General features: G+C 39.9%; 1 protein-coding gene across 2 annotated transcripts in view; it reads left to right on the top strand.

Annotated features, from left to right (window-relative positions):
- The first annotated feature begins 1741 nt into the window (after window positions 1-1741).
- LOC139367237 (zinc finger protein 438-like) overlaps window positions 1742-13947 on the top strand; it is a 99233-nt gene continuing 87027 nt past the window's right edge. The window contains exon 1 of one of the 2 annotated variants that reach the window (XM_071105468.1): window positions 1742-1859. The gene's annotated coding sequence lies outside the window, so the exon portion shown is untranslated. The remainder of the gene's footprint in view (window positions 1860-13947) is intronic. The other variant, XM_071105467.1, reaches the window with a different exon arrangement.

The following is a 13947-nucleotide window of genomic DNA, read 5'->3' as shown; positions in this document are numbered from 1 at the left end:
ACAGCACTTCCCATTCTTAATTCTATTTAGTGATGAAGCAAAGATTTAGGTATTGATCACAAAAAGTTGTATAGTGCCACCTACTTTCCCCAAGTCTATTGTGCATACTCACAGGAACTCTATGCATGGCTTTGCTCAAAATAGGTAACTAGTAATATATAGTAACATAGAATTTCATATTTAAACATATTAATAATTTCATAGGATCTCTGGGCGTCGTAATCTATTCAACGTCAATAATCTGTCTGAGGGAAAAATTAATGCTGCCTCAGTAAGTCATTAGAAGGTAGTCACCTATGCTGTGGGAGATATGAAATATTGATAAGCTGCCTCTGGATCGCTATCAGCATGAAAGATAACGACCACATCATTCATTATACACTACCTGTAACTGTATTTCACCAACACAAAAAAATATCCTATAGGAAGCAAACCATGCTTTAGTCTGAAATATGTGTTTTCGATAATAACGTCTGTACACCTTATTTTGTATGTGAGAGTGAGAGAGAATGCGTGTGTGTGTGTGTGCCTCTGTGCGTGCATGTGACTGCGTTCATGTATGTCTGTGTGAAGGGGATTCCTCAGCAGCAGGGCAGCCCCAGCGTGTCTCTCTCGCTCAGACTTCGAAAGACCCCCTCTATCTCTCTCTGCCTCACTACACAGCCGCAGAAGTGAGCAACACCACTTGCCAGGGACCATTCACTAAAGCCTGTGACAGTGGTTAACTGAACAGGACATGTGTAGCCTGAAGTGACTCTGATCGCAGCAAAACTAAAAACATTACGCCTGAATACATCCAGGAAGTCAGCAGCATACTGTTCTACACCCTCAGGGAGCTGCCAGGGACCCAGAAGCTGTGAACAAATGTGTGTTCTGTTGGTGTGTGTGTGTGTGTGTGTGTGTGTGTGTGTGTGTGTGTGTGTGTGTGTGTGTGTGTGTGTGTGTGTGTGTGCGAGCGCGCATGTGTGCGTGTGTGTGTGGAACTGAATACACATACATGTTACAGAAGCAACATGGTGTGCGTCTATCATGGAACTGTCATCAGAATAGCCTACTACTGCTAGTACTACCACTACTACTATCACTATCACTACTAGTACTACTACAACTACTATACTTTACTAACACAACAGAAAAATAAGGCTTCTCATTATTTTATTAAACCTACTGTAGTGTTTATTTTTATGAAAAATAATGACACCCAAACTGTTTGGGGTCCAACTACAGTCACTTATGGATGTTTCTGCAGTATTTACCAAGATGTTCTAATAAACCTAAACCTAGACCTATACCTATGTGAAATCCACATATATTGTAACCAAGGCTGGAATAGACTATTATATTGTGTGTACAGATCTTGACAGGCAGCATAGAACATTGCAGAGCTGTCCTCTGAAACATGTACTCATTCTCATCATTCCCCTCTGTTCACTCCACTGTACGTGCAAGCGTCAGGCAAAGGACAACCCCTTTCCTCTTGACAATATTGAGGTTTACATTTCAACGCCGCTCATTGGCTACATTCTACGAGCCATACCATTCCACTCGAAAAGAGGGTTTCGGGAAACTATGCGACTGCGACACATTCCATTCTTTACAAAATGCATGAAAAATATCGTAATCAAAGCATACTATATTTACAGTTTCGCATTTTCTCACTATTAAAAACAGACATTTGACTACAATTTGGATTGAAAAACTTACTCTACTTACTACTCTCTCACCTGCCGTCCCTGGCTGGAGGTACTGCTCAAAATGTCTGTCGAGAAACAGTTTGGAAGATCGGCCGTTCTGCAAGAATTGAATATGTCGCAATTTACAAATTAACGAAGAAGCCTCCAAAACAACTGGGGATACAGGTGAGATGTCTTAAAATACCTCGACAATTTCGTCAAAGCGTAACCCAATGGGCTTGCTGTATTGCGGAGGTAATGTCAGCCAATAGGAATGTAACGATAGAGAGCGATAGCAGGCTTAGGCCTTTCCATAACATTGTACATCAGGAAATCATAAATAACCAGTGTACTGTCCGTTTATTTAGGTGTGCGAAATATCTGCTTTCCTCTCCTTTGCAAACACGACAGCCGTGTATTTACAGTCATATCAGCACACGTCATATAGGTCAGTCGTCCATGGCACTTTCAGGATCAGACAAGATAAGAAAACAGATTAGCTTTATGCCATTCGTAGTTGCATTTAGAAAATCTATATGATACCAATAATGTAACTGGGTAGTTTTATGCACTGTATACTGATACTACATTTATCTGTGCAGGTGCCATGGCCCTATAAATGACGCCGCGCTTCATTTATAGGGCTACAGGTGCCATAAATATCAAATTGTATTGGTCACATACATATGGTTAGCAGATGTTATTACGAGTTTCGCGAAATGCTTGTTTGCACTGATGGTTGCCTGGCCTATATAGACAAATCCCCCGTGCAATAGTTTAATAGGTACGATTTAATTATTTATAGTAAAAGAACACAGTAGAAAAGTTCACTAAGTTGTTTTGTAATTGAGAATTGGAGGCCCACCTGTAGCAAGGCTTTTCTCACGGGATGATTTCACTTCCAAAATCAAATCAAATCAAATTTTATTTGTCACATACACATGGTTAGCAGATGTTAATGCGAGTGTAGCGAAATGCTTGTGCTTCTAGTTCCGACAATGCAGTAATAACCAACAAGTAATCTAACTAACAATTCCAAAACTACTGTCTTGTACACAGTGTGAGGGGATAAAGAATATGTACATAAGGATATATGAATGAGTGATGGTACAGAGCAGCATAGGCAGATACAGTAGATGGTATCGAGTACAGTATATACATATGAGATGAGTATGTAAACAAAGTGGCATAGTTAAAGTGGCTAGTGATACATGTATTACATAAGGATACAGTCGATGATATAGAGTACAGTATATACGTATGCATATGAGATGAATAATGTAGGGTAAGTAACATTATATAAGGTAGCATTGTTTAAAGTGGCTAGTGATATATTTACATAATTTCCCATCAATTCCCATTATTAATCAATTAATTATTATCATTCTCATTATTTCCACGCATGTGCAATTAGCTTGGGGAAGAGGTTACTTCTCTGAAGTACTCTGAAGGTACTGCCATTTGTTAGCGCAATGTTAATTTATTATGATACATGTTATTGTTAAACATGCCCCCCTTAAAATATTGCATGTCCTATTTCATGATGACAGAGGAAAAGAACAGCATGCAGTCAGATGAATGGCAGTAGGCCTAAATGTCTGGAGCAACACTGAATATGCACTGTCAGTGTTTCTGAGGAGGGCTATGGTGTGATTAACTGAGGTGGCTTTATGATGGCAGGGGGGAACTTTCCACTAATGGGAAAGACATCTCAAATCTTTGCCCTGGACAGAGTGATGACAATGTCTCCTTACATGTTTGTGTTGTGTTCCAGGGTGATTTCCTTACAAATCTATGGCGTTTGTTTTGCTTTCCCTCAAGCAGCATGTGGACAAATATACCTACTTCTACCTCTATCAAATGGACCACAGTCCTACGAATAGCTTGCCTGACAACTCAAACTGATTTATTCTGCTGCTCTATCATTCACTAGCTAGCATACTTCCGTGTGAGACTGTTATAATTGAAGTCGTTTGTGGTCACATCAAAATGAGGAGTGTTGTACAGAACAAAGAGATTGGATAATCTCTAACCTATCAGAATATCAAAGCCAATGACACATTTATAAACGCCGCTTTACCCACGTGTGTTCTGGCTCTGTCCCAACTCATCGGTTTCTGCGACTAATCAGACAGTCTACAATGGGACGTCGTCGGGGTTGTAATCAGATCCAGACTCCTTACGGAGAAGAAACTGGGCGTGGCATAGCGTTTGGGTAGCCAGGCAAACAAATAGCATGCAGTGCTAATGATAAAGTATTTGTAATTATGCCTAATGCATTTCTTTACTGTAACACTGAAAATAAATTCTCTCCGCTTTTGTTATCCAGTGGAAATGTTTTACTCTGATCTAGTGTAAACACACTGTTTGAAAGATGTGGGTCGTTTACTTTGGCATGTTAGGCGCTACAGTGTGGTTTCACATGTGGCGGGAGGGGAGAGAGAGTTAAGGAGGAATGGCTGTTTATATAACATTTCCGGTCAATCATAACCAAGTCAATATCGCTCGTATGATGTAGGAGAGAATGGAGAGAAATCGCTTTACTGAAATTGAACTAGTGCTCAACTCTACTGTTTGTCTCTCAACTATATCACAACCCAAATCTCAAGAAAGAAAGGAGAGGTGTATTCATTCCACCGATTCTGTTGCAAAATGTTTCTTAAACGGAACGAAACCAGGAAGGACCTCCCTGGATTTGTCTAATAGAAACCCTAATTTTAGTTACAAAACAAAACATTTGAAGTGTTTTGACTAATTAGTACAACCCTGAACTAGAGCTCAACTCTACTTATCTTAAATGCAGTCAGTACATTTTAAATGAAAGAACAAGAAAGTATGTTAGACGCGTGCCAAATCTGGAGAATAGTTAGTTCTAGAGTTAGTTCTGGAGAATTGTTAGGTTTACAGGTAGAGTATCATTTCATGGTATGAACTGAGAGCTGCTATGCAAGGTGAGACTACATGCAAAAATATACACAAACACAGTACATTCTGTATTTTGTGTGTAATGCATTCTCAATGATATGGTCATTGATGGTGTAATCTTGCTGTCAAAATGGTTATGCCCCAGTATGATTCTTAGCTAAATTTACACAATGAAAAATCCAGTATTACCATTTTGCTAAATGAGCCTATGTAATGAATCATTAGGTGTGGCTGGTTGGATGACAATGAGAGATTCAATACACAGAGGCATGTATTAAACCAGGTAAGGCTGGCATATTTATTCAAATAAAAGGGTTCACAAAAAGGGTGATCAAAACACAGAGGATGCATTTAAATTAGTCTGGAACTTAATTTAGAAGATGGAAGGTAATTGCGCTTGAGGGGATGGCTGCCGTTTTACGGGCTCCTAATCAACTGTGCTATTTTGTTTTGTTTTTTCGCATTGTTTGTAACTCAATTTTGTACATAATATTGCTGCTACTGTCTCTTATGACCGAAAAGAGCTTCTGGACATCAGAACAACTCAAACTAGACAAAGATTGTTTCTTTAATGAGTCCGACGCGAAGGATATACTGCTTTGTCGAGACAAGGCCCAAATCCCCATCATCCGCGTGAAGAAAATAAAATGTGGGAGGAGGGTGGGATGATGCCTTGTAAGATTTTGCCGACGACTAGGTAAACCACCGCTACCATCCGTATTATTGGCCAATGTGTAATCATTGGAAAACAAACTGGACGATCTACGATTAAGACTATCCTACCAACAGGACATAAAAAAACGGTAATATCTTATCTTTCACAGAGACATGGCTGAACGACTATAGGGATAATATAGAGCTGGTTGGCTTCTCTGTGCATCGGCAGGACAGAGCAGCTACGTCTGGTAAGACGAGGGGCGGGGGTGTCTATTTGTCAATAACTGCTGGTGCGCAATGTCTGATATTAAAGAAGTTTCAAGGTATTGCTCGCCTGAGGTAGAATACCTCATGATAAGCTGTAGACCACACTATCTACCAAGAGAGTTCTCATCTATATTATTAGTAGCCATCTATTTACCACCACAAACCGATGCTGGCACTAAGACCGCACTCAAAGAGCTGTATAAGGCCATAAGCAAACAAGAAAATGCTCATCCAGAAGCGGCGCTCCTAGTGACTGGGGTCGTTAATGCAGGAAAACTTAAATCCGTTTAACCTAATTTCTACCAGCATGTCACATATGCAAACAGAGGAAAAAAACTCTAGACCACCTTTACTCCACACACACAGACGCATACAAAGCTCTCCCTCGCCCTCCATTTGGCAAATCTGACCATTTTATCCTCCTGATTCCTGCTTTTGTTGGCAACTCTGTTCCGACATTCTGTGTAGAGTTTTGGCAGACATGTTTTGCTGAAGTATTTACAGCTCGGGATCTCTTATCTTGGGTCTAGAGTTTGAATCAACTTCCTGAAACCGTCTTTCTCCACCGTTTTGAGTTGGTTCCATGTCTTTCGCTATGTGATATGTAATTGCACTCGTTATCTCATTCCACTTGCTCTTCTTGTCATAGGGAGTACCACTAACGAATGATACCTTGAATGATAGCTGAGTGCGGATCTGGCTGCTGCTCTGGGGTTTGTTGCACGCATTCTGGGAGATTCTTCATATTCGCACACATGCATTGTTTTCAGGTGGTGAAAAAAATTGCTGGTGTTTCCACCTTTGGCTAGCATGCTTGACACAACTTACAAAGTACTGTTTGTTGGTCGAGGTCAGATATCTTAAAGCCAAACCAGTTCCAAACAACAGAGGAGACTCCCTTTTTTCGAACCAATTCTTCGTTATCCTCCATATCAACCTCAATAGCATTACTTTCCTTGTCCTCAGTGATCCTTAATGCTTGCTTACACTTTCTTGCACTTGATTTTCAGCTACTTTTGCTAACAAAGGGAGTTTACGTCACTAAATGTTCGCTTACTCTGCAGTTGCGAATGCTTGTGTGATGACTTTGATTGGCAGGCAGATTGCCTGTAACATCCATGCTTCTAGTTTTTTTTCTATGCTAAAAAAGGCTATGTTTTTAGTAAAAGATAAACCATTTGAACTAGCCCACTAGGCTGTATCACTCGACTGAAATTTTGAACAAAACAAAAATGCCTTATTTTAGTGTTGCACCTGTATGACATTTTTGGCCGATACCGATATCCCATATTTTCCTTGCCTCAAAAAACAATACAGATATTTACAGTTTGAGGCCTTTTAAGCATTCTAGTACAGTTAAATAGTTAACACACACATGGAACGCAACGATCTAAGGCACTGCATCTCATTGAAGAGGTGTCACTACAGTCCCTGGTTCAAATCCATTCTGTATCACATCCGTCCGTGATTGGGAAAATTTTACTTGGCGTCATTATGTCATGCACCTACTTTATATAGGTATGCACATCCAGCTTTGACCTCGATTTTGCACATATGTGTTAAACTAGACATCGGGCCGATGTCTGTTGGCATTTGAAGAGTGCGACTGTCAGTGTTTGTTATTTTGCCCGGCTTAATCTTTTCTTTTTATTGGCCAGTCTGGGAGAGAACTCTGCCAAGAAGGCCAGCATCCCGGAGTTGCCTCGTCACTGTTGATGTTGAGACTGGTGTTTTGCGGGTACTATTTAATGAAGCTGCCAGTTGAGAAACAGACGCTTCACAAGTCCTCAAACTAGACACTAATGTACTTGTCCTCTTGCTCAGTTGTGCACCGGGGCCTCCCACTCCTGTCTATTCTGGTTAGACCCAGTTTGCGCTGTTCTGTGAAGGGAATAGTGCACAGCGTTCTCACATGTAGCCTTTATTTCTCAGAACGAGAATAGGCTGTCAAATTGTTTTGTTTCTAGCCATTTTGAGCCTTTAATCGAACCCACAAATGTTGACACTCCAGATACTCAACTGGTCTGAAGTTAAGTAAGCATTTCACAGTAAGGTCTACAGCTGTTTTGTTCTGCGCATGTGACAAATAAAATTTGATTTAAATAGCTGAGTTGCCATCCAGTTTACCAGCCGATTGTCCTTTCCTGCAGCCTAGCTGGCTCGCTCACTGCAGCCTAATGTGCTGGGTGTGGATGTAGCTCCAAACAGTGGCATTCCCTCGCCAAACCTACTTCTGAATTTTTCTGAACAATGAGTTATTGAATGTTAAAGCTTTTTCTCTCCCTTTTTATCAGCTTGAATGGTGAAAACATCTGTAAAAGAAGTTGACCAACCTGACCTCAATTTAGCCTATAGATTATCCTGAAAGGTATTTCATGAAAAATCAAGCGATTCTACCTTACACAGAACCCAAACCGGCTGCGCACGTGCACCATCGTGCACCATTGTGCATACATTTATTTTGTCCCCCCACACCAAACGCGATCACGACACGCAGGTTAAAATATCACAACAAACTCTGAACCCATTACATTGATTTGGGGACAGGTCGAAAAGCATTAACCTCTCTAGGGTATGTGGGACGAGCATCCCATCTGGCCAACATCCAGTGAGATTGCAGAGCTCCAAATTCAAATACAGAATTGCTCATTATAAAAATTCAGAAAACAAAACATATTTTACATAGGTTTAAAGATGAACTTCTTGTTAATCCAACCACGGTGTCAGATTTATAAAATGCTTTTCGGCGAAAGCATACCTAGCCCAGAACATACCTAGCCCAGAACATAGCCCAGTTGACAAATTATTACAAACAGTAACCAGCCTTACCTTTTGATCTTCATATGGTGGCACTCAGAAGACATTAATTTACTCAATAAATGTTCCTTTTGTTCGATAAAGTCTCTTTATATCCAAAAACCTCCCGTTTTTGTTCGTGTTTTCTTCAGTAATCCACAGGCTCAAACACAGTCAAAGCAGGCAGACAAAAAATCCAAATTGTATCTGTAAAATTCATAGAAACATGTCAAACGATGTTTATATTCAATCCTCAGGTTGTTTTTAGCCTAAATGATCTATAATATTTCAACCGGACAATAACAACGAGAAATATAAAAGGTAAACAAGAAATGCACTCTCTCGGGATTGCGCATGAAAAAGCTCTGTGACACGTCAGCGTCCACTCATTGACTGGTCTTACTCCCTCATTTATAAGAATACAAGCCTGAAACAATTTCTAAAGACTGTTGACATCTAGTGGAAGTCATAGGAACTGCAAATTGAGTCCAAAGTCAATGGATACTGTCATGGCATTGAATAGAAAACTACAAAACAAAAACTATTTCCTGAATGGATTTTTCTCAGGTTTTCACCTGCCAAATCAGTTCTGTTATACTCAGACACTATTTTAAGTTTTGGAAAATTTGTAGAGTGTTTTCTATCTAAATCTACCAGTTATATGCATATCATATCTTCTGGGCCCGAGTAGCAGGCGGTTTAATTTGGGCATGCTTTTCATCCAAAATTCCGAATGCTGCCCCCTACCCTAGAGAGGTTAAACATTTATAGCAATTTAGCTAGCTAGCTTGCACTTGCTAGCTAATTTGTCCTATTTAGCTAGCTTGTTGTTGCTAGCTAATTTGTCCTGGGATATACACATTGAATCCACACATAAAATGGTCAACCGAATCGTTTCTTGTCATCTCTCTTCCTTCCAGGCCTTTTCTTCTTTGAACTTATATGATGATTCGCATCTAAACTTTCATCGTATTACCACGACAACACAATTCGTCTTTCAATCACCCACGTGGGTATAACCAATGAGGAGATGGCACGAGGGTATCTGCTTCTATAAACCAATGAGGAGATGGGAGTGGTAGGACTTGCAGTGTGATATGCGTCATAAATAGAACTGACTTCTATTTTAGCCCTTGGTAACGCAGACGCGAGAGGTGTAGTCAGGGTGTTAGAGGGCCTTACTATTTATTCAGGCCTGCAGAAGAACACCTTGTAAGTGGAACAGTGCAGACCTGCTACAAGGAAAGTGCATTTAAATCTGAATAATGAATAAGGTCCATATTTTGGATGTGGTACAGGTACTGTAATAGACTATTGAATGCTTCATTCACTGGTTAGGCCTAAATTGTGCTTAGAAGAAAGTGTTTGAAGTGGACGTGGTTTCACTTTGTGACAAGATTTGCATTTTTTTTATAGAGTAGGCTAGGGAGGGGATTATGCTTAGTAAGCCATTAATTTATTCAATGTTATTTCAGTTGTTCATTGTTTAGTAATAATAATAAGAATATAAACGCAACGTGTAAAGTGTTTTCATGATGCTGAAATAAAATATCCCAGTAATGTTCTATACACATTAGAGGTCGACCGATTTATGATTTTTCAACGCCGATACCGATTATTGGAGGACCATAAAAGCCGATACCGACTAATCGGACTATTATTTATTTTTTTACATTTATTTGTAATAATGACAATTACAACAATACTGAATAAACACTTATTTTAACTTAATATAATACATCAATAAAATCAATTTAGCCTTAAGTGAATAATGAAACATGTTCAATTTGGTTTAAATAATGCAAAAACAAAGTGTTGGAGAAGAAAGTAAAAGTGCAATATGTGCTATGTAAGAAAGCTAACGTTTCAGTTCCTTGCTCAGAACATGAGAACATATGAAAGCTGGTGGTTCCTTTTAACACGAGTCTTCAATATTCCCAGGTAAGAAGTTTTAGGTTGTAGTTATTATAGGAATTATAGGACTATTTCCCTCTATACCATTTGCATTTCATTAACCTTTGACTATTGGATGTTCTTATAGGCACTTTAGTATTGCCAGTGTAACAGTATAGCTTCCGTCCCTCTCCTCGCTCCTCCCTGGGCTCGAACCAGCAACACAACGACAATTAGCACGCGCTAACTAGCTAGCCATTTCACTTCGGGTACACAAGCCTCATCTCGGGAGTTGATAGGCTTGAAGTCATAAACAGCGCAATGCTTGACGCACAACGAAGAGCTGCTGGCAAAACGCACAAAAGTGCTGTTTGAATGAATGTTTACGCGCCTGCTTCTGCCTACCACCGCTCAGTCAGATACTTGTATGCTCAGTCAGATTATATGCAAGCAGGACACGCTTGATAATATCTAGTAATATCATCAACCATGTGTAGTTAACTCGTGATTATGATTGATTGATTGTTTTTTATAAGATAAGTTTAATGCTAGCTAGCAACTTACCTTGGCTTACTGCATTCGCATAACAGGCAGCCTCCTTGTGGAGTGCAACGAGAAAGAGGCAGGTCGTTATTGCGTTGGACTAGTTAAGGTTGTAAGATTGCATCCCCCGAGCTGACAAGGTGAAAATCTGTCGTTCTGCCCCTGATCAAGGCAGTTAACCCACTGTTCCTAGGCCGTCATTGAAAATAAAATGTGTTCTTAACTGACTTGCCTAGTTAAATAAAGATTAAATAAAGGTGTTAATCGGCCAATCGGCCATTCCGATTAATCGTTCAAAATCTAATACACACACTCTTATTTCTCTCATTTTGTGCACAAATTTGTTTACATCCCTGTTAGTGAGCATTTCTCCTTTGCCAAGATAATCCATCCACCTGACTTGACTGATGTGGCATATGAAGAAGCTGATTAAACAGCAGGATCATTACACACCTTGTGCTTTTTCCAGAGAATTTAATGTTATGGTATTGGCAGGCATAAGCTACGAATAACGAACACAAGTGCCTTTTTCTCAATGGCAATTTGAATGAACGAGATCCTGAAGCTAATTTTTAAGGTATCTGTGACCAACAGATGCATATCTGTATTACCTTTCATGTGAAAGCAATAGATTAGGACCTAATACATTTATTTCAATTGACAGATTTCCTCATATGATCTGTTAGTCAGTAAAATGATTGAAATAGTTGTGTTTTATATTTGTGTTGAGTATAATCACATTCTCTGGCGCCAGTTCTGAGCCACAGTCAGTTGATGAGAGGAAATTGTGGCTCTGGTGTTAAATTAACTTTTTAAATAATATGACAACTGAAATTACCACGACCTCATGAAATCTTGTTTTAGTATATTTTAGTGATAATGGGGTAAACATTGATAGTTACATATCAGAATATTCTTTTTGATGATCTTTCTCATTGTTTTGTCAATAGTTTGTTGCAATAAGGACTGTTACATATGAGGAGAAGCAGTAAGGAAAATACTGTCTTTAGTTATGATAGGGATAAATTGTTTGCCGATTATCAGCCGATATTAGCCTTGTCATTGAAATATTTGTATCGGCCTTTATTCCACCAATAAAACACTTATTATATACATCAAATGTGCTCATTTGATGCCATTTAAAAAAAAGTTCAATGGTTGCCTGAAGAGGGCGCTCCAAGAGCTGCTCATTGAACCTTATTCAGCCCGTAAGTCACGATGTGAGAATCAGAGTGGGCATGGTAGTTTGACGGTGAGTAGCTTGCCAGTGACGGTGTGTTTGAATAAGTAAATAATCAAAAGTACACGTCACCAAGCGAGCAGCCCTGTCCTCATAACATGCTCACTTGGTTAATGTTACCTGGTTAGCTAGCCAGCAAGGTAGTTAGCCTAGCTAGCAAGCAATCAAATCATATTTATTTATATAGCCCTTCGTACATCAGCTGATATCTCAAAGTGCTGTACAGAAACCCAACCTAAAACCACAAACAGCAAGCAATGCAGGTGTAGAAGCACGGTGGCTAGGAAAAACTCCCTAGAAAGGCCAAAACCTAGGAAGAAACCTAGAGAGGAACCAGGCTATGTGGGGTGGCCAGTCCTCTTCTGGCTGTGCCGGGTGGAGATTATAACAGAACATGGCCAAGATGTTCAAATGTTCATAAATGACCAGCATGGTCAATAATAATAAGGCAGAACAGTTGAAACTGGAGCAGCAGCACGGCCAGGTGGACTGGGGACAGCAAGGAGTCATCATGTCAGGTAGTCCTGAGGCATGGTCCTAGGGCTCAGGTCCTCCGAGAGAGAGAAAGAAAGAGAGAATTAGAGAGAGCACACTTAAATTCACACAGGACACCGAATAGGACAGGAGAAGTACTCCAGATATAACAAACTGACCCTAGCCCCCCGACACACAAACTACTGCAGCATAAATACTGGAGGCTGAGACAGGAGGGGTCAGGAGACACTGTGGCCCCCTCCGAGGACACCCCCGGACAGGGCCAAACAGGAAGGATATAACCCCACCCACTTTGCCAAAGCTCTACACAATATTGTGCTGCTGAGGTATAATAAACAGATATATATATATATGAGTACAGGGAACATAAGGTTGAATATATTATTATAGACCTGCTACATCTACTGTCTCTTTTATATTATGACATTTCAGCTAGATCTACTGTCTCTATTACATTATGACAGACCAGCTGCATCTACCGTCTCCATTTCACTTTGGCAATTGTTGTGGGCCTGCCCTCCCCTCAACAGCCTCAAATAGGCTATTTCATTTCACAAATAATATTTTATATTATTAATTTCAAACAACATGAGAAGAACTTACCAGTCCAAAACGGTGACATTGTTCCTCTTCTGCAGGCACGTTACATATTATACACAGTCGCTACAACGGTGTCCTCTCCGTTCAAAAAATATTCCTCCATTTGGGAATAGCTAAATTAATCGTCCTACAACAATCTCTGTCTCACTTTTCCGATCAATTTCTTCTAAAATTGTGTGTACATCTGTATATCTAGACTTAGATTTAGCTTTCCCTGACTCAATCGCCATACTGATTGATATAGAAACAGCTGAATCTGCGCGTTTACCAAAACAACGCTGTGCGTAAAAATGCGTAGCTCTTTCCGGAATAAAACTTCAATAGCGTATGACTCTCTTGACGCTGGAGTTTACGACATGGGTTGGTCTTCCAACACACAACCATTGCATATTGCCGCTTACCTCAGCTCATTGGCGATCTACCCAGCTAGATTTCAAGACGATCAGTGGTCATTGGGTTAAAATACAGTCAATCAACAAAACAGTGGTCATATCATTGGTGCACAGTGATGTCAAACAAATCAGTTGATTGCAATGAAACCAAACATGACTGGAAAAGCCACGTTCTGTGTGGGTTATTTACCTGGAATGTGTCGTCAAATGGAATGAGACGGAATTCACGACACACGCGGTTCACAAAATGTTTCGTGTTAGGCTATAAAAACTGATTTTATCGAACAAAAGATCATTCATTGTGTAACAATGAGCATTGGGATTGCAAACAGACGAAGATCGTCAAAGGTAAACAATTTAATGCAGTTTGATTATGTTACGCCTGTGCTGGTTGAAATTTTTTTTATGGGCTCTATACTCAGATAATCACATCGTATTCTTTCGCAGTAAATCCTTTTTTAAATCT

This window comes from Oncorhynchus clarkii, chromosome 15 (genome assembly GCF_045791955.1).
Source record: "Oncorhynchus clarkii lewisi isolate Uvic-CL-2024 chromosome 15, UVic_Ocla_1.0, whole genome shotgun sequence".
NCBI classification, from domain to species: domain Eukaryota; kingdom Metazoa; phylum Chordata; class Actinopteri; order Salmoniformes; family Salmonidae; genus Oncorhynchus; species Oncorhynchus clarkii.
The sequence above is the reverse complement of the archived record's forward strand: the minus strand, read 5'-3'. Positions and strand labels throughout refer to the sequence as shown.